The following is a 23,613-nucleotide window of genomic DNA, read 5'->3' as shown; positions in this document are numbered from 1 at the left end:
ATGTGTCACGCTTGAGGCTCGGATCGCATAGTTGCTCGATTTTGGAAGATTTGAAGTGGGTCATCCATTCCTAACTTTAAGGGGGGGGGGAATGTTGGGGTACAAAGTTATCCATGTATGACTTTGTAAATGGGTTGGCTTTTGTAGACCCATTTGCATGTGGTGCATTAGCCTTATGACATGAGATAGAGAGTGAATGAGAGACATGTAAACACCTCTATATAAGGTCGGTTCATACCACTTATGGAGGTGTGCTTAAGATGTAAAATTGAGTGTGTAAGTGTGTGTTATTTATGTAGATTTAGATCTAGATCCCTTTTTGTAACACCATACATAATCGAATGCATCTCTTAAACACCGAAATCACCATGTTCATTGTGTATTCTTTAATTTCGCAAGCCAAACCAAAGCTCATAAATCACATCAATAAATACCCGATTCTTGACTCTAAGTAAACCAAAGGTTATTCTTCCTCTTTCTAACTCTTGAAGTGGGTAAAAGACCATTTTACCCCTCCATGGTCTCCATTACTCATGTTTGACCAAACCCTAAAGTCAACAGAAGTCAACTTGAGTCAACAGTCCATGTTTGACTCGTCTCGCCGAGTGCACCTATGTAACTCATCGAGTCCACTCTTTTCCTCAGAAGTCTTGTGAAGGTCCAGCTTAGCTCGTCGAGTTGACCCCTAACTCGTCGAGTTATCGCTTGATCAAGCTCACCGGGACAAACCCTAACAGCCTAACCGACTCGTCGAGTCGGCTCATCGACTCGGCGAGTCCATGCAAAATCAATCCTCATTCAGACGATTCTAAGCATATCTACAACCCCACACCCCAGATCTATCCTCCTAAGGATCGAATAGCACATAAAGCTGCAATCTTTACATTCATGCATAGCATATAAGGCTCACAATCCAATACATGCTCCAACAAGGGCTAGATGCACAAAATCTTGCCTCCAACTCAATAAAGCTCGGGTCTTTGGACACACAAGGTCACCAATAGTCTAGATCTTAGGTTCCAACCTCAATACATGCCCAATTGACTCCATGACACAAGATAGTTGGGAGAAAGCCATCAAAACTCCCTAAAACAATATCTCATAAGTAAATGGTCAAGTTAGCATCTTTTTACCTCCAACTGAAGCAAAACTCTGAAAAATCTTTGGATCCAAAAGCCTCCTTTTGATCCAAGCTTTGATGCTCTCCACTTCTTCCTCCAAAAGGTCACAACATTCCCAAAATTATGTCTCTTCTCTCTTTTAGCTCCCTCTAAGCGATTAGGGTTTCTCTCTGGAAGTAAGGAGGCTGGTGAGGCGGCTTAAGGTCCTTTAAATAGGACCCAACCCTGAGAATCTAGGGTTTTTCTACCCAGCACCTACTCAGTGAGTCGGCTCTCTAACTCGTCGAGTCCATTCATTAAACTCACGTGGATACTCAACTCTACTATACGAGTTGGAATCACAACTCGTCGAGTCGCTCCATTAATCTCAGAACTACCCTCACAACAATATGCCTGGAAATCCTGATGTTACAAAGAGATTGCTTTTGCTTTTTCATGAGTATATAAGAGATTGTCTTGCATGGGTTTTTGGCTAGTTTTTCACTATTTTTTCTTATCTTCTCTCCTATGAACAAAATTAGCTCTCTTCCCACACCTTTCTCTCTTTTGAAGCAAGTTTGGTGCATTAGAAGCCCTCTTAAGTTGTCTCCTTTAGTGCTTATTTGATTTGAGTACTTACAGGCTCAAGACACTCAAGAATACAAGTAGGAACTAGCTTTCCAAGTGCCTTACTCTTGATGGTGGATACACATAGAGAAATTCTATTCTTGAATTTTTGTTATCCTCATCAACACCCCAAAACCAAGTGGGTTTAAAGGCTTCAAAGGTTGTCATTCCAAAACACTCTTTGGTTTCTTTTTATTTCATTCTAATCTCTACAAATGGATCCAAGATGCTTTGGTTTTATTATAAATTAAAAATAAATCTATTAGTTTTTAACGCTTTCCTTGATCGGTTTTTATGAAAACACACTTATATTTTGTATCAAAACCCATCAGTGATGAGAGCCATCTTTTATATGTTAGAATGACTTTTTATGTTTGATAATCTTTGATTTTTGGAAAACAAGCATGGATTTGTTTTGGTAAAGAAATATCTATATTTGTCTTCTTTGGCAACTTCTTGATTAAAAATGTTTATTTTTATGTATAACAGTTTTTCCTGCATTTTGGTTATATAAAATTTGCCTAAGAAAAAACATAGAGTTGTTTGTTATAATATTTGATATGTTATTGTGTATAAACAAGCCATTTGTACCTTTGTGTTGTGTTTGGTTGTTATTTATTTATTCATAAGATGTAATAAATAAATAAGTATTTTTTTCATTTGTTGGTTTGTTGTAATAAATTAGTTAGAATAGATGTATTTATTTTTAAATGTAACAAGATGAAGAAATGACTACCTTAAAGATGACTTAAGTCAATTGAAATCATAATCCCAACCATAAGCTTCTACTTTTGGTTTTGGGCTTAATTATAGTCTTATTGGTTGAAGTGCAACAACTTTACAACATGAAGATTTGAAGTTCTTTTGCAAGCAAGAATTAACTTGGCAAGTGGGAGCTTGAAAACCTTTTGAAGTGTCCATTATGTCATTTAGGAAAGACTTAATAATTCTTGTGATGGATCACAAAAATTATTACTAGACGTGACTTAGTTTATGCACATTATAATGCTTGCATGTGATGTTTATTTTTTAAGTTATTGTATGTTATGTTTTGTGTATGAAAATGAATGGTACATTTCAAACAACATTTTTACATAAGATAATATCACTTGAAGTTTGTGTAAAAAATATTTAAAAGATAACATAAGATGTTTATAAATGGATATTATAAAAATGTTTTACCGGTTAAAAATCGATTTTTTTTATTAAAAATAGTTTTATTACAAAACTTATAAAATAATCTGGAATTAAGGACATCATACCCGAATACCTCGGTACACTATCACAGGACCTCATGATGTTTTACCCAAACCACAGATCTCATACCTATGGCACCATACTCGGATACCGCATTGCTCTTTCAAAATCTCACAACCCATCTTCCCTCGCACCACTCGAATCTCAGAGTATTCCATCTCCCAATTGAAAACACATAGGCATCGTCAATGGCTCAGAACATGATGTTGAAAACCCGAAACTCCCCCTCTAGTGATCATTACTCACACGGAACTACTCATATCGACTCTGAAATTGGTTGACGAATCAACGGCTGCCCTTCCGGGGTATAGATTACAATATATACCTTCACTTGCAAAATCTCAGCTATTACATCTGCAATACAGCGACCCAATCGCACTCGAACTCGACATATGCTAACCCCGAAAAGCACAAGCCACGGAGAATCTTCCAATTCGCTCATCCTTTCTCAAACACATACCACATGCATTATCTCGCTCTGCACCTAGCCTCGAGCACCAATAACCCTGGACTCATGAATCCGTACTGCAGGTCTCTATATCCAGATCTTTAACCGTTCTTGAACAAATCTCTGATCCCCTCAATAAAATACCCGGTTCTCCCCCACTTAGGGTTCGAACTGTTACCAATTGGCGCACCAACAATCTATCCCATAGACTATTTGCACTAGTAACATCGCACCTACTCTTGGAAGGTGCTACGCAATGCTCGATGACCTCCCCGACAGAGATCAAGCAACTCCCAATACCTCGAATCTCAGATGAAATCCTTAGAACTTCCCATCATGACTGCCTTTAGTCATTCAAAATCTCACACCATTCCATCACCGGACCTCCCAACTGTCCAGTATCAACCCTGACTCTTAGTCGGGAAATAATGAACTATCATTTTCCTCATCCTTGACTCCTCAACCAACGCTCCATCATGTCACTTATGATAAGAGCAGAACCCACATTACTGCTCTCATTACCCAACAAGGACAATAAGAGCCACCGCCCTGATATACTCCTCTTGATCGTCCGATGCTGCAGCTAACACATGCCCTACTATACTCAAATAGGGTGTATCCTGGTCCTTGACCATCTCAGTCCCCACTGGCGACCTGTTCCAACTATATCTTTACCTCGTGAAAGACCTACTGCCATATACTCTGATTGAAGATCACCATTAGTGCAATCCCACAGGGCTCACTCCCAAACTCAGAAACCGAAATCTCAATACCTCTTACGTCTCCCACAGGAAACAAAATTAGCACCACTCTAGTCACAGAAAGTGACATCTCCACTATCGGCCGGTCGCCTAACCCAGACCGTATTCTTCCATAATGCACCATCCCTTAGTCTTGCGACTCCAACTGGTATCTCATCAACAATCCCTTGAAGCTAACTCGATTTCCCTCTCAAGGGCTACTCCACTAAAACTCGCTCATCGTGGCCCTCTGGCCCCATACTCTTTCATATATGTTCTTAGTCTAGACAATCACCACGGAATAACCGGTGAAACCAGAAGCACCAACCGCCATATGTCATGCTACTCAAACCATGACATCACCTCTCGATCTGCTACAAATTATGGTACTCAAACCATGACGTCACCTCTCGACCTGCTACTTATCATGGTACTCGAACCATGACATCAACTCTCAATCTGCTACTTAGATCCTCCGAAATACTCCCTGCATCGAGTATGGGTCCTCTGCTTTCAGTAGTACGGGCCCATATTACTTGCCACATCTACCCATACTCTCTACACGGACCATCCCAGATTCCCTAAGTAGCTGCTCAACCTCCTAAATCACCAATCCTAACACGCGACCTCGCTCCCCAGTGAAATGCTCCACTCTGACAGCGTACTCATCTGACTAAGGTCGCTTCCTAGGCTCTTCCTAGGTTCTCACACTTCTCCGCCATCAGCCGCTGAGAAACTCCTTATGATGCCAGTCATCTACCTCCCGAATATCGTCACATTCACTTGGTAGCTGACTCCCATCATCGGAAATTCCACAAAGCACGAAGCAAGCAGCATTGTGATAACTCCACTTGCTCTACTCATACTCAAAAGATATCACCGAACTCTGCAACTCTACCCCTCGCGGGTATCTAACTACTCTCTCGATAGGCTCCACAAATGCTCATCTAGGTATCTCTCCTAGATTACTCCTCTACTCATATCCCTCTTTAAAGGATTCTTGTTGGATACTCTCACTCAACACATACTCGAAAGCGCATCAAAGACAGCAGCAACTCCTAGGCTAAGGCATCACAAATCAGGCCATTCTAGTCCTAAATATGAATACCTAGCCTACTCTAGCATGCATAATATCTCATAATATCTCATAACACATAACGTAAGGGTATTTTGGGAAATCGCAGTTCGGGCGCTGGCTGATTGTACACACTGCTCCTTTCCGCTTTCTCTTGAAATCTTTCACTCGTTTTGGAAAAATCGTTTCTTTTGAAAACTTTTCTCAAATCCTCAGTTTGAGTCTAGATATGCCCGAAGGTGTATCCGAATACTTCAAACAAAGGCTCTGATACCAACTTGTAAGGACGTGAAAATTTAAAACAATTTTTCATTTTTCAAACATAACATATCTCATATAATCATCTCAAAACTCAAGTGTATCAAATGTTATCATGGTAAAACATATCCCAAAATTTCAAATACAAAGTCCTCTGTCAGTGTGTACAAATCAAGTCGGCGCCTTCCCGCGATCCTCGCTAGTACTTGAAACACATATCACATAACACGGTAAGCATAAATGCTTAGTGAGTTCCCCAAACTACCATATACAACAAATTCGCCACTCGAGGCTATACTCTGTAGGACCCTCCGGCCCATGTGTCTCAGCAGGACCCTCCAGTCCCGTAGTTCGTTTGACCCTCTGGTCCGGTCTAGCTCGTTGGACCCTCTGGTCTGGTCTGGTTGAGCCTTCCAGCCTCATAAATCGTTGGACCTTCCGATCCGGTCTACAATAACACATAGCATAATATCACATAGACAAGATGCATAACTCAAGTAAGCACATAAGACCTCCTGGTCACACATAAATACCACTCTAGGTAACGTATAGTGAGAAGACTCACCTCGTATGATGTCTATTAACTCACGTGCTCGATATCCCCGAACTTGAAACAATGGCCTAGCCCCCGCCTAATCACATAAAGTAATTATCTCAAATCAATAACGGCTCTCAAGGCTAGACTAATCCCTTCCTATGTTCTCTCAAAAGGCTAAAAGACCATTTTACCCCTCTAATGGTCCAAAAGTCCACGTGTTGACCAAACCTCAAAAGTCAATGAAAGTCAACTGAAGGGAGGTACGCTGCGCGTACCAGCTCTGTACGCGGGGCGTACTCCGTAGTCATCCAGAATCGGGGAACTCGACCCCCTATGCGGCGCGTACTGGGATTACGCCCAACGTAAGTCCCACTTTCATACTTTCATGATTTTTGGTCTGAATAGATTAAGACATAAGCTCATATCTCAGATCCAGGCACTCTACTGTCTCTTAAGCCATAAAGTCGAAACCTTTAAGCCTTGGCATGGCTGTAAAGGTCAACAATCACTTCACACACATATCCTCTTTCCCCAATAAGCCCTAATCTCATGCATGACTTAATCTTAACGTCCAAGATTGGATTTTTATGGATCTACAACACAAAATACACTGAAATGGGGTAGATCAAGGTCCATGGAGTTCCTTTGCACAAAAAAGTCTCCACCTTTGGGACTTAAACCCTAAAAATGTTCCTATAAGAGGTTCATAATAAAAGAATGGTAAAGTTTGAAGCTTTTTACCTTTGTGAGAAGCTCCCCACTCAGTTTATCTCAGATCTAGTAGCTTGGACTCTAATCTTTCCTCTTCAAGGTCTTCTCTTCTTCTTCACAAGCACACAATGACACTTTCAAGCTCAAATACACACACAATTTTAGAACGAAGGTTTAGCTCTTTTAGGGTTTCACTCTCTGGAAATGGTGGCTGGGATGGAGGCCATAACATTCCTTTTATAGTGCTCATGTGTCACACCCCCGAACTAGACGGCGGAAACGTCTGGGGGCTTGTGCGTGACTTCATCTTGAAATATCATTACAGTGAATATAATTGAAACGTAACATCATCATCATCACACATGTAATATAACAACATTCATTGTTTACATCGAGTATTGTATTTTAATACTACATGCCAAAATAGTAAGACTATGATGAAACAAAATATAACACAATATCCATTAGTTTGTTTTGTTTATCCTGCTTCAACGGTTTCCTGAGAATACAAGTTATTTTGAAAACGTCAACATATATAATGTTGGTGAGTTCATAAGCATGTTTGTGAAAATGATTTGTATAACTTTGAAACCACCAGAAAATCCGATATTTTCTACAAACTGTTTAGTATGTTTGTGTCAGATCTTGTATTAATGCATGTATGTTTTTGTTTATTTGACTAAAAGGGGTAAAGAGAATGTATAGGGAATGTAATGAGCATGTAAAGAGAATGTTCCCAGACAACCCGATGTTGCCTGTAAAAGAGAAAGCTGCCATACCAACCCCCGAGGTTGAGTACCAGTACGAGAACGTTTTCGAGTAATCCAAGAGAAAAGAAAATGGTCGTTCATAAACTTCATAACGTTAATTCCTCTAAGTGAGTCGTCATTACCATACTAAATAATGACAATTTTTCCTGTCTTGGCGTTGTTGGACGCCGGTTTTGATTTTTGATTATAAGCTTTTCCTCACCCTAGACTGAGTTAGTCTAACTGTAGCGAACATCTCAGGTGTGGGGTGTCATCCCCGTATAGATCTATACACAAATCCCTACTTTCCCTCCAAGAGACTCTGGTTATAACTATAGGCTACGATCGTACACTTAATAGGTGCCAACAGACAAAACTCACTAGATCCTTAATCGAATTTACACAAAGAAAGGTATAATCTCATTCCAGACCCAATGAACCATATAAGTGAACCATTAAGGCGTCGCTAAACATGTAAATCATTTAAAGGCCCAAATTGGAATGAAATTATATAACATGGGCCCGAAATATATATATGAAAGGACAACTAAGTCCCATTTCACATGTAAGGTATTTACAGGCCCAAATAGCACACAAATAGTATCCAAGGTCCGTCGCACATGTTAATGGGTCAATGAGGCCCAATAAACATATAAATAGTATACATGACCTATTACACATAAAAATGGGTCACTAAGGCCTAATAACTTAGAAAATGATCAAATGAATTCATTTGTTAGTTTATCATTGGTTTTGGTTCAAGTATTCACTAAAATCGCATAAAAGCCCACTTTTTGTAAAAATGACGTTCTTGGCCTAATAAGCCAAAAGTTTGCAATTAAGGCCCAATTTTTGTAAGAATAACACTTTAGTCTCCATTTTGTTAAAAACTTGTGTTGATGACTAGTTTGCGGTAGAAATAACATTTTAAACCCATTTTTGTCAAAAATATCATTTTTGGCTTGATTTTTGTGAAAACACACATTTTTCTGGGTTTGGGCTTTTCTGACCTAGTTGTTGGAAAATTCGTTGAAAAATCATCGTAAGTCAAAATTTGGATCCGTAAATTCTGGAAGTTTGGAAATTTTGTCTAATTTGTCCACAATTGTTCTCATAATTTTTGATGGCTTCTATCAAGTGTGAAATTGCTCACCTTCACAAGCTGGTCCGAAATTATTTCAAATATGATAGGCAGTTTTGTAAAATTCGCAAAAAATTGTAGAAAAATCGTATGAAAACGTGAGAGTAGTCATTTTAAAGGTATAAATCTAAACTTTATCCATGTAAAACAGTTTTGAAAAATATTTCCATTAATAAGGGCAAAACAGTTCGAGATTGGGCTAAAACTTTCCTGTCAAAAGCTGATTTTTTAGTATAAGTTATAGATCTTTGAGCACAACACTCATTTTTGCTATTTTAAGTGTATAATTCTCAGATCTACAAGTTTATATGTAATATATGTGATAAAACATACTTTTCTCAAGTTTCTTATGAAGATCCAAGTGATAAACTTCAAGTTCTTAACATCTTTTTAGATTAATGAAGTAATCAACACATAATCATCAAATAATTCATGGAAAACACACATAGTCATGCATATACACATAGATCTACACAAATCAACTTGTATTCTCCTCCAAAAACAATTAAAAACCAAAAACAAGGGGGTATGAACTCACCTTGAAGATTCCAAGTGGTAGAATGAGAAGAAGGAGTTGTTGGACCTAGCTTGGTATAGTTTTTGAAGATCACTCGAAATTTGATGGAGTTCAATTTTGTGAGTTTTGAAGAAGGATTCTTGAGGATGGCTCCTTCCTTGAAGATGATCTTGAATATTTTGAGGGAGAATGGGAGGATTTGAGAGTGTTTGGAGAGTAAATTGGAAATTGATTTTTGTGAGTATGTGTGATGTGTTGTGGCCGAGAGTTTAAGGTGGGGGATTAGGAAGGATTGGTTAAATGGTTATTACATGAATGTTTAACATCTTGAACCTAGATATATGGGGGACTTTTGCATGGATATACAACATATATTAATGAGATGTCAAGTATTAGAAAAATCCCATTTCTTATATTTGTGTGAATATATATATATATATATATATATATATATATATATATATATATCAAGGCCATAACCGACCCAAGAGGGTCTCGTCCCAATGTTCGACCCAAAAATATTTGTGGGCTTGATTTGGCTTGGCCCAAAGAAGATTTTGGCCCATTAATGTTTACTAGGGGTTTTCGGCCCAATTAAACTTAAAATAGGAGGCCTCGGCCCAACTAACGCCCATGTAAAGATTTTCGGCTCGAAATATTGTATAATAAAAGTTTTCGGCTCGAAATATTGTATAATAAAAGTTTTCAGCTCGAAATATTGTATAATAAAAGTTTTCGGCCCATTAGGGCCCAAAGAAAGGTCTTGGTCCATTAAGGAGTTTTGCACCGAGAATGCTTGGGTTAACGCCCAAAGTTGAGTGGTCTTACATTTTTGGGTTAGGTTGTGGGCTTACACAAGGAGGTTATCTTATACAAGAATAGAAATCTTAACCCTAATTTGCTAGTTGTGACATCATGTCTCATTTAGGGTTTTGAGTCTGGGCCCATTACGTCCAGCGTAATTATGGTATGCCCAGCGTGCCTGGGTAGAGTCTGCGTCAAAGGCACGCCCATGGGTACGCGCAGCGTACTCTTCAGTACGCCCAGCGTACCCACTCGTCACCATTTTCTATTTTGGGCTAATTTTGACAACTTGGAAAAGAAGAAGGATTAAAAAGATATACTTGAATTTCAGGATGTTACACATCAACTCTAAGTGAAAGCTAAGGAGATTAGCCTATAATCCTATATAGGAAATAGTAAGAAGTCATAATAAAGTTGTTAGACATGATAAATAAAAGCAAACCTAATGATTTCCACTTGAAGAAACCCTTGATTCTTTAAAATCTTGCTCTAGTGTTGATCTCCAGATTCACTCCAGAACTGTTTCTATTTTCTCAATTATGGATGTTGCTTGTTACATACTCCAAAAGTCGAAGGAATGCCTTTATTTATACATTTTCCAAACCGCCTCATTACGCATTTCATAAGACACTGTTACACAAAAAATTGTCTCGTGCTTTCCCAAAATGTAAGGCCCCTTTATCATGTTGGATCTATATGTCCAAGAATCATTTATGAGTGATATTGCTAATGACATATGATCTTATAGGGTTACACCTTAATCACATTCGTACGTATTGAATATTTATTAAGGCCCCATTTGATACGCATCTTTCCAGGTCCAAACAGATCTTTCTGGCTGAATGAACCGGAAATACTGTTTGATTTGCACAAAAGAAGGGGTCTTTCCCGGTAAGATATGTCTTTCCCAGAAAGCCCCAAAATCATATATTTCTGACTGAATGGGCTGGAAAGACAATTATACACCAAACCCTGCCTCTTTCTTTCTTTATTGGATTATTAATTTTTTTTAATTTATTTTTTATTGAATTATACTTTTTTTTCATCATTCAACACAGTCAATCAGATGTACAATCAAACAGCATGGTTTCTTTCCCAGTGAGAAAACTTTCCCAGACAACACTTTACCAGACAGAAACTATCAAATGGGACCTAAATATTTGATATTATTAAATAATTCCAACTCTTGTATTTAATTAGAGAATAATTATTGTTTTATGAAAATAATAATAAAAGAAACAACAAACTAGTTATCATGTGATATGGTATCATATAATAAGTCAGGTTTTGGTTAACCATGATTAAGTTAAAGACTTAGTCTACTATGGCTAAAATGGCTAGAAGAGAACTTTTGTCATCTTTCCTCTCCATGGCTGAAATGGTTAAGAAATGGGAGGTTACTTGTGTATCTTCCCCATGTATTGAATTCATGTCTTGTCTCCTTTGCCTTTTTGCATTATAATACTTTAGAGTATTATATTTAAAAGGCTATACCTTACATGGGATTTAAATATAGAGTCTTTCATGAAAAAGTAGCTAGTTTTTTTGGTCTTAGATTCCTTCTCTTTCTCTGAAAAAGCCATGAGCATCAATGGCTAGACGCTCTCTCCGCTTTTGAAGTTGTTTCTCGGCTTTTGGTGTTTCATTTGTGTCTTCCTTTAGTGCTTATTTGTTAAGAACTTAAAGGTGTAAAGAACAAAGTGATACAAGAAGAAAACTAGCATTTTTTGTACCTTATTCCTGTTGGTGGATTACTTGTAGAGAAGATCAAGCTTCTTGTTATTGTCATCTACTTCAACACCCCAAATCCAAGAGGGTACAAAGGCTTCAAAGGTTGTTTTTCGAAAACACTCTGTGGTTGTTTTATATCATTATAACATCTTTAAAAGGATCATTAATGATTTTGATTTTGTTATATGCTTGATATACTATAAATTTTTAAAGCTTTCGTTACCGATTTTTATGAAAAACTCTCCATTTTGTGTATCAACACCCATCAGTAGCATCAGATCTATTTTTTAAATGTTAGAATGATTTTTCATGTTATGATAATCTTTGGTTTTTGGAAAACAAGCATGAATTTCTTTTTGGCTAAAGAAATGTCCATATTTGTTTTCTTTGGCAACTTTTTCTTAAAAGTGTTTATTTTTTATATAACTATTTTTCCAAGCATTATGGTTATATAAAAGTTTCCTTAGAAAGAGTTGTTTTTTGATATGTTTGATATGTTTGTTGTGTATAATCAATCTATTAGGACATTTGTTGTTGTTATTAATTTATTCATATGATGATATAATAGATAAATAGGTATTATTTCATTTGTTTATTTTTATATGCAATAAATTAGCTTTTTGACTATTTGTATTTTAATTGATAAAAATGTAACAAGATGGAGCATGAAGATCTTATGAAGAATTGAAGACATGCAGACTTTTGAATACTTTGAAGTGTCCTATTAAGTCCTTTAGAAAATGACTTAATATTTGTCGTGATGGCTCACAGTAAATATTACTAGAAAAATGGTTTTGTTTATATACATTAAAATGCATGCTTATTATGTTTATTTTTTGTTGTTATAAAATATTGTATGTATGTAAATGTGTTTTCCATGCTAAAAACATTTTCACAAAAATAACATCAAACTTAAGGTTTAAAATTATATAAAATTTTCCAACATAAGATGTAAAAAAATAACTTTTTATGAAAAAGAGTTTTAATTTTTTCGAACTCTTAAAGAGCTAAAGTCTTAAAAATATAAAAAAGTTTAAAATATTTTTAAACTTAATCTATAATGTGTTGGATTAGTGTCTAAGTCCATAACTATTTTGGTATGTACTTGACCCGATGGTGCATGGTCCTTTTTGGTTGCCTTCACCAAAGCAACTTGAATGGAGAAATAAATAAAGAGAGAGAGGTTATTATGATTTATTAATATGTTATAAGAATAATATATTAAAGGAGAAATCATATTTGTTTAATTAATATTGGTCAATAATTAATTAAGAATTAATTTTGTGATCAAGTGTAATTAATTAAACTAGAGGGGCTGAATTGTAATTATGTGATAGTTACAAAATAAGGTAATGATTATCTTATATATACGGTGAACGAATTTGAGGTGTAAATCCCTTAGAATTCGAGTATGATAAGGATTCAAGGATTATCTTATTGGTTGCTTGGTGGATAAGCAACTAGATAAGGATAATGACTGAAACCCTATCTCTACACCTATATAAACACCCCTAGGGTCATGAATTCGTGTATCCCTTCCCAGGAAGTCTTAGAGACGAATTCTAACCTCCCTCCTCTCTCTTTATACCTTCTCCACTTGCTTATGGTGTTTGTAAGCCATTAGAGGAGTGACACTTGTGACTCTCAGCTTTCCAAGGTCAATTCAAGGAGGAATTAGATTGTTATTGCTATATAACAATCAAGGTATGTTCTTAAACCTATTTACATGTGAATTCAGATTTCCATATGCTAGAATTAGGGTTTATAGTCTTGGATTCAAAGCATGTACAATAGAGAAACCTAGATCCAAGCATTAGGGTTTGTATGAGCACATAGGATGTCTTATGACCAAAACCCATCAGTGGTATCAGAGCCTTGATTGGTTTCTATTGTATTGATGCATATTTTATCGAAATAAGCACTGAAAATCGATTTTTTGAGTTTCTGAATGTTTGACTCGCCGAGTCACTTGGTGAACTCGCCGAGTCAGCTGTACTCGACGAGTCCAGGTCCAGACTCGACGAGTCAAAGGGTCTGACAGCTCAGATTCGCGATTTTCTTCCTGTTTTGCCTTTGGATAATTACCATAAACATGTTTTTGTGATGAAATCCGAATTTTTTCATTATTATGTGATTATCCTTACCTAAATAGAAGATAATTGTTAAAATTTAGATAATCACTTGTTTTATTAGATAAAGGTTGATTATTTGTAATCTAGATTTGAATTATCTTGTGAAATAGTTTCGAATTTATCCCTTTAAGTTTTATAGTTTAAATTTGAACCCAAAGGTTTTGTTGTTTTGAAATTTAAATAGTTAAAACCCCAATGATTGAAATGTTTCAAAATTTCCCCTCAAGTTATGGAATTTAAATTTTGATTAAATAGTTTAATTTTGATGCATATTTAAATTCTAAACCCTAATATTTGAAATGTTTCAAAATTTGCCCTCAAGTTTTGGAATTTAAAAGTTGATTAAAAGTTAATTAGGAATGTTAAATTCTAAAACCCTAGTTTTGAAAAAGTTCAAATACACCCTTATGGTTTTATTAATTAATTAAGGTGTATAATTAAAAGAGATTTAATAAATCCATAAAAGTTTAGGTTAACCATTTAATTAAAAGTATAATTGTTATAGTTAACCACATAGTATTTTAAAAATTATAAAATACACCCTATACTATATATAACATTAAAAGTCTAACATTATATATATGTATAACTAAAGGTCAGTCTTACCGTTAGTAGGCCTCATTCACGAAGCTGGTCTATGAGGGGTGTTTAAGGAAATTGTCTATAAAATGGCGATTGAATGGGTATCCACTCTTACCCACCGCACTCTTGACCAGTGGAGGGTCGTTAGCCGAACGGGTAGGATAGGACGAAACCTTCCATTATAAGTATAATGAATTACTAAAGTAACTAAATGTTTTCATAAAATTCCCAATCTTAGTTACTTAGGCAAAAGTGAATTGATGCAATTCCATGAAATTACACTTTGTGCCCTTGCGAAGATGTTAGTGGAGCGTGTGTGGTTAACCGGCACACTAAATGGGTCTAAGCAAAGGTAGCAAAGGGTGACTCAATGTTTGTCATAGTTCGGTGGAGCGTGTGTGGTTTACCGGCACATCGAATAGGTGACTGTAACATGTGAGGGCACCATGTAGTTTGCATGGTTATTCACACCCGCTTTGTGATCCTCGGCATCCCAGTCACAAACAAGAGGGGCATATCGAGATATAAACATGCCATTGAAAGTTCAATGTATCTCAAAGGATCTAGGAGTTTTCATAGATTTAAAACTTAAATTTCTTTTTCGTTTTTCATGGTGGAAATTAGTGAATCGTCATTCACTTACCTTCAAATATTCTGCAACTAGATTACGGCATCCCTTTTCTAGGTTGTAGCGTATTGTGTTGGGTCCTAGCCTTGGAATTTCATTTGGGTGATCTACCAAGGACTCAATCAATCAACTAACTTGAATTCGTTTTTCTCCCGTTTTGTAGATGTCAAAGTTCGACAACTATGGTTTTCTCAAATCCCATGGAACAAGCATTCCACATGAAGATGATATTCCACGATTCGATCGAGGAACAAGAAATCATGCTTCACTTCCTCTACATCCTCCAATTATTCTCCCTAACCCACAAGTTCAAAGGCTTGAAAAGTTCAAGATCACTCAAGCCCTTTTGGCAAGTAAACATAAAGAAGGAAAGTCCGTGTGTGCACACGTCCTAGGGATGAAGTCACACATTGATAAGTTAAGAATGTTGGGATCCGTTGTCTGTGAGGAAATGGCTGTTGATTGGGTTCTTCAGTCACTTCCCAACTCATATAGTGAGTTCGTAAGAGAGTACTATATGATGAACTACAACGTGACCCTTATAGATCTCACCTATATGCTTGTTGCTAAATCTGCAATGATTTGGTGCAATAGAAAAGCAAAGTTGATTGGTGAATCTGCCTTCGAGACCTCTATGGATATAGACAATGGCAACGAAAGACATGCTATGATCGAAAAGTTTGATCATAAGAGAAAGGCGATGTCTGAAGTAGTTCCATGTCCTGTTCCAAAAGAGTCGATTTGCTTTTATTGCCAAGAGAAAGGGCATTGGAGACGAAGCTGCCCCATTTACCTAAGAGATCTAAGAGATGGGAGAGTCGAAACGTATGGCTCTAATATAGGTAAAATCCATTTACTAACTCTTTTAAGCTTCTATTCTAGATTCTTAATACATAATGTAATAAGATTACAATTGATGTTTTGTAGGATCGAAGAAAAGAAAGGGAGCTTAAGGGAAGAAGTGAGCAGAATCTAACCGTGAAGGAATGGATTTCGATCGCGTTTCTCGAAGATTAGATTCTTGAGCTACTACTTAGAGTTAGAATTAGGTTGCTAAGAAAGATGTATTAGCATAAGTTTTTCAATGAGTTGCATTGTAAGGACAAATTTTTCCGCAATAAAATAAATTTTGATTTTAAATTTTATTTATTTATCCTTACAATGGCGTGTATGAAAAATTGATGTTAAAATGGTTCTATTATTAGCAATAATGGATTTGGTTCTTATTATGTTATTTATGGAAAGTCGAGAATTTACCAAATAGGGAGAGTTTCTCATCGCCCAAGTTTCAATTGGACAGAAACTTGGAATCATGCAACGTGGATGCACGATGAATGAGAAGTTTCGTATTTGGAAATTAGACTAATTCATTGACAAAGTGTCAAGTGAAGGACTAGGAGATCGAGTACACAAAGTTGTGTGATCAAAGTCCACCATAAGAGTAACGAGATATTCGTCATGATTTACTAAAGGTTTAGTAAATATGATTATACTTATAAGATTAAGTGTAATTCTGAATTGATTAAAAGGTTTAAATCAATAGTAGAACGAATAACAAGAATCAAGTAGGCAGAAAGATAAAAGTTTTTCCATTCTAAGAAGAAGGGAGAGTACCTTTTATGCTTTATGATAGGTCTTAATGATTAAGAACCATATCTCAATTGATCCTCTAAGTGAGTCTTAGTATAATTGTATGTCAAAGAAGAGGAATCAAAGAATTGAAGAAATGGTTAAATCAATAAGTCAATCATACTTCGTTCCAATAACAAGTCTTAAAGTTAAGATTGTGACATTGAGTGAAAAGTCTTAAGAAGGTTTGAAACATTCATCAAATGTGGAAAGTTGTGATGTCTTGGATAAGACAAAGACCAACTAGGACCAATTTATGAAGAGTTTTGATAAAAGCTACACTAACTCTTGAATATTTGTTTGTCAAGAAATGTTTTGACAAGAGAATCGTATATGTCAAGGAGTCAGTGGGAGTCTTAATGGTCTTGAAAAGTTTCAAGAACAAATCAAATAAACCTAATCGATCATCACTAGCACACGAGTTGAGATTTACAACCTATCGTGTTGACATTATTTTGATTATGTGCTGCTCCAATTGAGTTAATTATGCATAAGAGTCCTATGAGTTCTCATCTTGAATGCATAAAAGGCAAAGCACCTTAATCAATGAAAGGTACATTGATAGGAAAAAGGTGAGATGCTTAACTACTTGGAAGACGTGGTGGGCAGTTGTGCTACCATAAGGCAAGAAATCAAGATTAAGATAGTTCGGTCCATATGAGTTTGAATTTGTCGTAAACTTTGGTTTTAACAAATTCACATGGATAGAAACACATACACCGCTCAAATCTAAGTGTCATAAGATTTCCTCCTTCATGAAAATGATTGTGAGGAAATGCTTTCACTAAGAGAGATTTTAAGAAGATAGTGATTGTAAAATTGCATTCTCAAATTCAATCATGGTTACGGCATCCCTTTCCATAATTTGAATTGTGAGGTTTGGCAATTAGTCTTAATTGTTTAGACACACATATGAACTATCGAAGGCAAAGGTGTATAAGTTCAAGAAGCCTTGATAAAATATTATCAAAGCACTATGTATTAGAAACATGGACTTAAGAAATTCAATATGTATTGTCTTTCTGGAAGTTAAGATGTTTAAGAATACTTGTCGAAGCTAGTGGGAGCATAAGTGTTATGTTTTATAATAATCATCATGATAGTGGGAGCATAAATGTTATGATTGTATGATTATTAAGGAAAGTATTGCAAGGTTAGCAATATTAATTATAGAAAACAAGAGTCATACTTTGCAAAGTTGTAAGAGTTGAAAGGTTATTTTGCTATAATTAAGGGAGAGAATATTATGCTTCATTTCAAATCTAAAGGATTAGGTTGAGAAATGTTAATAAATTTAGTCAAAGATACATAGTGTGTTCTTAAAATTTCGATTATGATTACGGCATCCCTCTTCACAATTCGAATTTTGAGAACATAGCAAATAAAACATTATGCGTCGTGTCCCATATGCTTCGGGTATAGGATCAATTGCAAATGCTTTAATGTTTGACCATTCTAAAATTTTCCAAATGTCGAGCGCATTTAGAGGGAAAAGGACTAGAATTGGTTTTGACTAAAACAATTAAACAACTATCAAAGGACAACCCAAAGTTCGACGAGGATTGGTCGCTTGTGAGTAGTTGGAAGTATAGTATTGGAAAATATGGAAATGTTGGATGGACCGTATCGACATCATTACGAATAGATAAGATTCTATTAAGAATGAGTTGTCATATGGAACATATGGAAGTGTGTCCATATTGGGAATTGAATATTGAGAAATCTATGACTAGATTAGAAACTTCTATGCAAAAGGATGATCAAAGAATGTACTTTGAGTGAGAGACATCACGTCTATGGAATTGTCTTGTAACACTCTCCGATAGAGGACTTTGTAATATCATTGGCAATAGTCCTTGTGACTTTGGTGCAGTGACATTACGAAAGGATAAGTTGCATAGAATGTTAGAATCTAGCATATTCTATAAGTAACAAGAATTTGATATTCTTTAACTTATGGAAAACGGATTTGGAGTTGTGAAATGAGAAGGATTGGAAATGTGTTCAATGTGATCTATTTCACAAAGTAAGAACCATAGGTAAACATTGTGTGCATGCCAGGAGCATGGGACAAGTGTTGGAATTCAAGTAAGAAGTTGATTACCCGAAACGACAAATAATGAGTAATCAATATGGTGATAAATAAAAGGTGTTTTATTTATGCTCAAAGGGTTGAGGCCATATGGGATTAGTATTATTCTTGTGTTTCACATTTGCATGTTTTGACTTCCAGAATAATTGAGGTTATTAAGAATAATCGAACTATTCAAACGGGCCACAGTCATTCATATGTTGGAAGTAGATATGAATGAAGACTGTCATGAATTGGTGTGTGGATTGTCTGAAAGAGTATTAGACATAAGCAAATGTTTGCTGCAACGTTCATGAGTGCTTATGAATGTGATTTGAGCAGTGGATTAGACCCACGCTCACTTGGATCACTCCATGGATTGTATCACGAGTGATTGGTGAGACGATAACATCCTATATTCTTGAAACCAAGATGTGTGAGTTGTATTTTGCAAATCGGTTGCACATTGATAATATGTAAACGCACCAGTAACTTGGTGTTATAAAACATATTGTTGTGTGTGATTCGGTGCGTAAGTACAAGCAAGCATTGTATCAAAGTTTATCCGTTCCTTTTATCCAAAGTGGGATAAAAGCGATATCTTTGGGCCCCTCGATGGTTTAGTGATGACAAACGTAAATGCTCGGCCAGGCTAGGGCTAATTTGATTTGTTCAATTAGTCTGTCGTCATAAATCGGGAATCGAGATATAGTACAAAGAGAATGATTTGAAATCATATCTCATATGATATCTAGAATGGAGGAATATATGATCCCTTATCTAAGGACACACGTATTTGATATGATCAGAGTTGACAGCGGCTTTGGAAAGCTACGATTGCAGATCGGGATCCGAAGTCATACGCATAATAGTTGTTAGACTTATCCAAGTGGGAGACTGTTGGATTAGTGTCTAAGTCCATAACTATTTTGGTATGTACTTGACCCGATGGTGCATGGTCCTTTTGGGTTGCCTTCACCAAAGCAACTTGAATGGAGAAATAAATAAAGAGAGAGAGGTTATTATGATTTATTAATATGTTATAAGAATAATATATTAAAGGAGAAATCATATTTGTTTATTAATATTGGTCAATAATTAATTAAGAATTAATTTTGTGATCAAGTGTAATTAATTAAACTAGAGGGTCTGAATTGTAATTATGTGATAGTTACAAAATAAGGTAAGGATTATCTTATATATACGGTGAACGAATTTGAGGTGTAAATCCCTTAGAATTCGAGTATGATAAGGATTCAAGGATTATCTTATTGGTTGCTTGGTGGATAAGCAACTAGATAAGGATAATGACTGAAACCCTATCTCTACACCTATATAAACACCCCTAGGGTCATGAATTCGTGTATCCCTTCCCAGGAAGTCTTAGAGACAAATTCTAACCTCCCTCCTCTCTCTTTATACCTTCTCCACTTGCTTATGGTGTTTGTAAGTCATTAGAGGAGTGACACTTGTGACTCTCAGCTTTCCAAGGTCAATTCAAGGAGGAATTAGATTGTTATTGCTATATAACAATCAAGGTATGTTCTTAAACCTATTTACATGTGAATTCTGATTTCCATATGCTAGAATTAGGGTTTATAGTCTTGGATTCAAAGCATGTACAATAGAGAAATCTAGATCCAAGCATTAGGGTTTATATGAGCACATAGGATGTCTTATGACCAAAACCCATCATAATGCACAACTCAATTTTGTTGTCTTAAGCTTCACGTGTTTCAATTTAAACTATGTGATTTTTGCTATATCTTTATGTTCCTCCTTCGTGTGTGTGTGTGTGTATATATATATATATATATATATATATATATATATGTGTGTGTGTGTGTGTTCAGGTTCATTTGAGACCATTCTAATTTTGTGAGACCGTGAGACCAAATCTAAAAATAATTTTAAAATTTAAAATAAATGGAAAAATCCAAAAATTCTTTTTTTAAATATTATTTTCGGAACTTGAATTAACTAAAAAAATAAAAATAAAATAAAAAAATCCCGTTTTTTTTTGAAAAATACATGAAATATTCTAATAGAATATTACACTGACATATTCTAAAAAATAATTTTAAAATGCAAAATAAATGTAAAAATCTAAAAGTTCTTTTTTTTAAATATTATTTTCGGAACTTGAATTAACTAAAAAAAATTTTAAAAAATCCAATTTTTTTTAAAAAAACGTGAAATATTCTAATAGAATATTACACTGTACATATTCTAAAAAATAATTTTAAAATGCAAAATAAATGGAAAAATCCAAAAATTCTTTTTTTAAATATTATTTTCGGAACTTGAATTAACTAAAAATAAATAAAAATAAAATAAAAAATTGCGTCTCACGGTCTCACAAAATTAGACCGTCTCACATGAACCTAACCCTATATATATATATATATATATATATATATATATATATATATATATATATATATATATATATATATATATATTTGTCTTAAGCTTCACGTGTTTCAATTTAAACTATGTGATTTTTGCTATATCTTTATGTTCCTCCTTCATATATATATATATATATATATATATATATATATATATATATATATATATATATATATATATATATATATATATATATATATATATATATATATATATATATATATATACTAACACCTTAAGTCACACTTTACTTTACAAATAACATAGTTTGTCATGACTTATAAAAACTAAAGCTTTCACATTACCGCAAAATCATGTCAAACTTTATTTAGAAAAGATTATATATAAAGTTAGAGGTTCTATGAATGGGAGATTAAATTTAATTAATTAGTGATTAAGCGGTATTTATAAATAGTCACTCTTTTGTATTAAAGTTTTAAGATCATTTGTGTAGTTAGAACATATAGAATACATCATGTGTTTCCAAATACTGTTTTAATTTAACAGATAATCTAACGTTAGTTTTTGACTTCCAAATAATATATCCACAATCATGCCAATAGATTTTTTTCTTTTTTAAAAGGGTAGCTATCAAAATCAATATCACCTAATATTATAAGACAAACAAAAACAAATGTATGTCACATTCTATTAACAGAAAGCATTACTTTACATGACAAAAAAGATGTACACGTCTTTTTAGTTCTACAAAAAAAACAATAAACAAAAAGATAAATACAACCAGAAACTACTTCTTTGATTACGAACGATCGATCAAATAGAGTGGCAAATTACTTAAACGCCCCTTCACAGTTAACTTGAGAGGAAACTGGCACGAAAATGAAAGGAGGGTCCCAAGCATAAAGAAACTGGACAGTCGCAAAAGGAGCGATTGGGCGGCCTCCGTTGACAGTGCAATTATTCCCGACCGGCGCAAACACATCCGGATCAACTTTCTCGACCGTCTTGAAACCATCACAAGAGACTGTAAGGGCTTGCTGTGGGCATTTGCATGTGTTTATAAAACTGACTTTCCATTCTTGTTTACCTTCTATCAGTGCAGAAGTTCTTTCTGTCCCCACTGTTATATCTTTCAATTCACATTGACAGAAACCTAAAAGGCAAGTGGTTAGCTAGGGACATGTTACATCGATATCGATGTGTAAACATATAAACAAATCAAATGGGAATTGCCTAGCTATGAGACGTTTAATCAATTATTGCCTTGATTTATATTATGAAATATCGGATAATTAACACATAATAAAAATCTTTAAGCACATGAAAATTAATGAGACCAACGTTATTGTTTGTATGTAAAAAAAAAAAAAAAAAATTGTGTGGAGTTCGTTCATCACTAAAGCTTAAATTCCGACACACGACGGATGAGCAAGAAATCATGTAATCACCTTTGAAGAGAAGATTGAAGAGAATAATTAAAAGTAGAGCCGTCGTTGCCATGAGCTTGGAGCGCTCCCTCTCTCTCTCTCTCTCTCTCTCTTCTTCTTAGATATCTCTAGTTGAGTTTTTAGACATCTCATATATATAATATCCCAATAGAAAAAGCTAGAGCACCCACTTAGCATTTATAGCGTTGATATATACTTTTACCAAAACATTGAATTGTTAACTAAAACAAAAATATAATTAGAAGTTATTGACTAGTCTGGATACAACATTATCGACAAGACAACTACAAGTTATTGACATGTCATGGAGAGAACATTATCGAAAAGAGTTATTGTCCGAAAATCCTTGTATTTTGATTTAGTTTGCGAAAAAACCAATTCCTTTTTAAACAAAACAAGACCTAAAATCGGATACTAATTTTTGTATATGGTTAATTTTCTTGGTTGCAAATCGACACAACAACCAGTTACCTCGACGATGTGGCATCCATGTGTGTAAATGGGACTACTACATGGATACATTGGTGGAATAGGATTCGATTCGCTAGTACAAAACCCAACAATGGTCGTGGTTTTTCAAAATAGGGTGCCTATATTTATTGTTCATTAGGTGACTAATGGTTGGTTACAAAATTCCATTATTGTTTTAATCAAATTCTACGTCACTACATCACTACATGAAATCTCCTCAACATGTGCGAAGCTTTTAGCGGCGACACCACCTCTAGCGGCGACATTTAATTAACATGTTTAATGTCACCGCTATTGCGTCACCGTTTTTTATAGTATGTAAACCGCGATCTTTGTGCTTCGTTCTGGCAATAACGTTGTTCGTTGACCGTGTGATGGATCCAATGGCTGGCAGTTGATTTGTAGATTGGAATAGCGTCGACAGTCTGTTGCCGCTAGAACCCCCCTCCCCAGGACAAAAAGCTGGCAATATCTTGCCTCCACTACTTTCGCTTGCCGCCACTATGGCTATATTATTATTGCCGGTCGGGTGAGGACAACTAAAACCGGAACCGAAAAATCGAAAAAACAAAACCAAACCGCA

General features: G+C 35.3%; 1 long non-coding RNA gene across 1 annotated transcript; it reads right to left on the bottom strand.

Moving 5' to 3' along the window:
• Nucleotides 1-21,777: 21,777 nt before the first annotated feature.
• Nucleotides 21,778-22,701, bottom strand: LOC145059332 (uncharacterized). The gene is made up of 2 exons (XR_013686735.1): nucleotides 22,560-22,701; nucleotides 21,778-22,264 (listed from the first exon to the last, which is right to left on the bottom strand). It is a non-coding gene; the product is annotated as an uncharacterized LOC145059332 (long non-coding RNA).
• Nucleotides 22,702-23,613: the final 912 nt, after the last annotated feature.

This window comes from Lactuca serriola, chromosome 6 (genome assembly GCF_051521515.1).
Source record: "Lactuca serriola cultivar US96UC23 chromosome 6, Lser_US96UC23_V15, whole genome shotgun sequence".
Taxonomy (NCBI): domain Eukaryota; kingdom Viridiplantae; phylum Streptophyta; class Magnoliopsida; order Asterales; family Asteraceae; genus Lactuca; species Lactuca serriola.
Note: the sequence above shows the minus strand (reverse complement) of the source record. Positions and strands in the feature narration are given on the sequence as shown.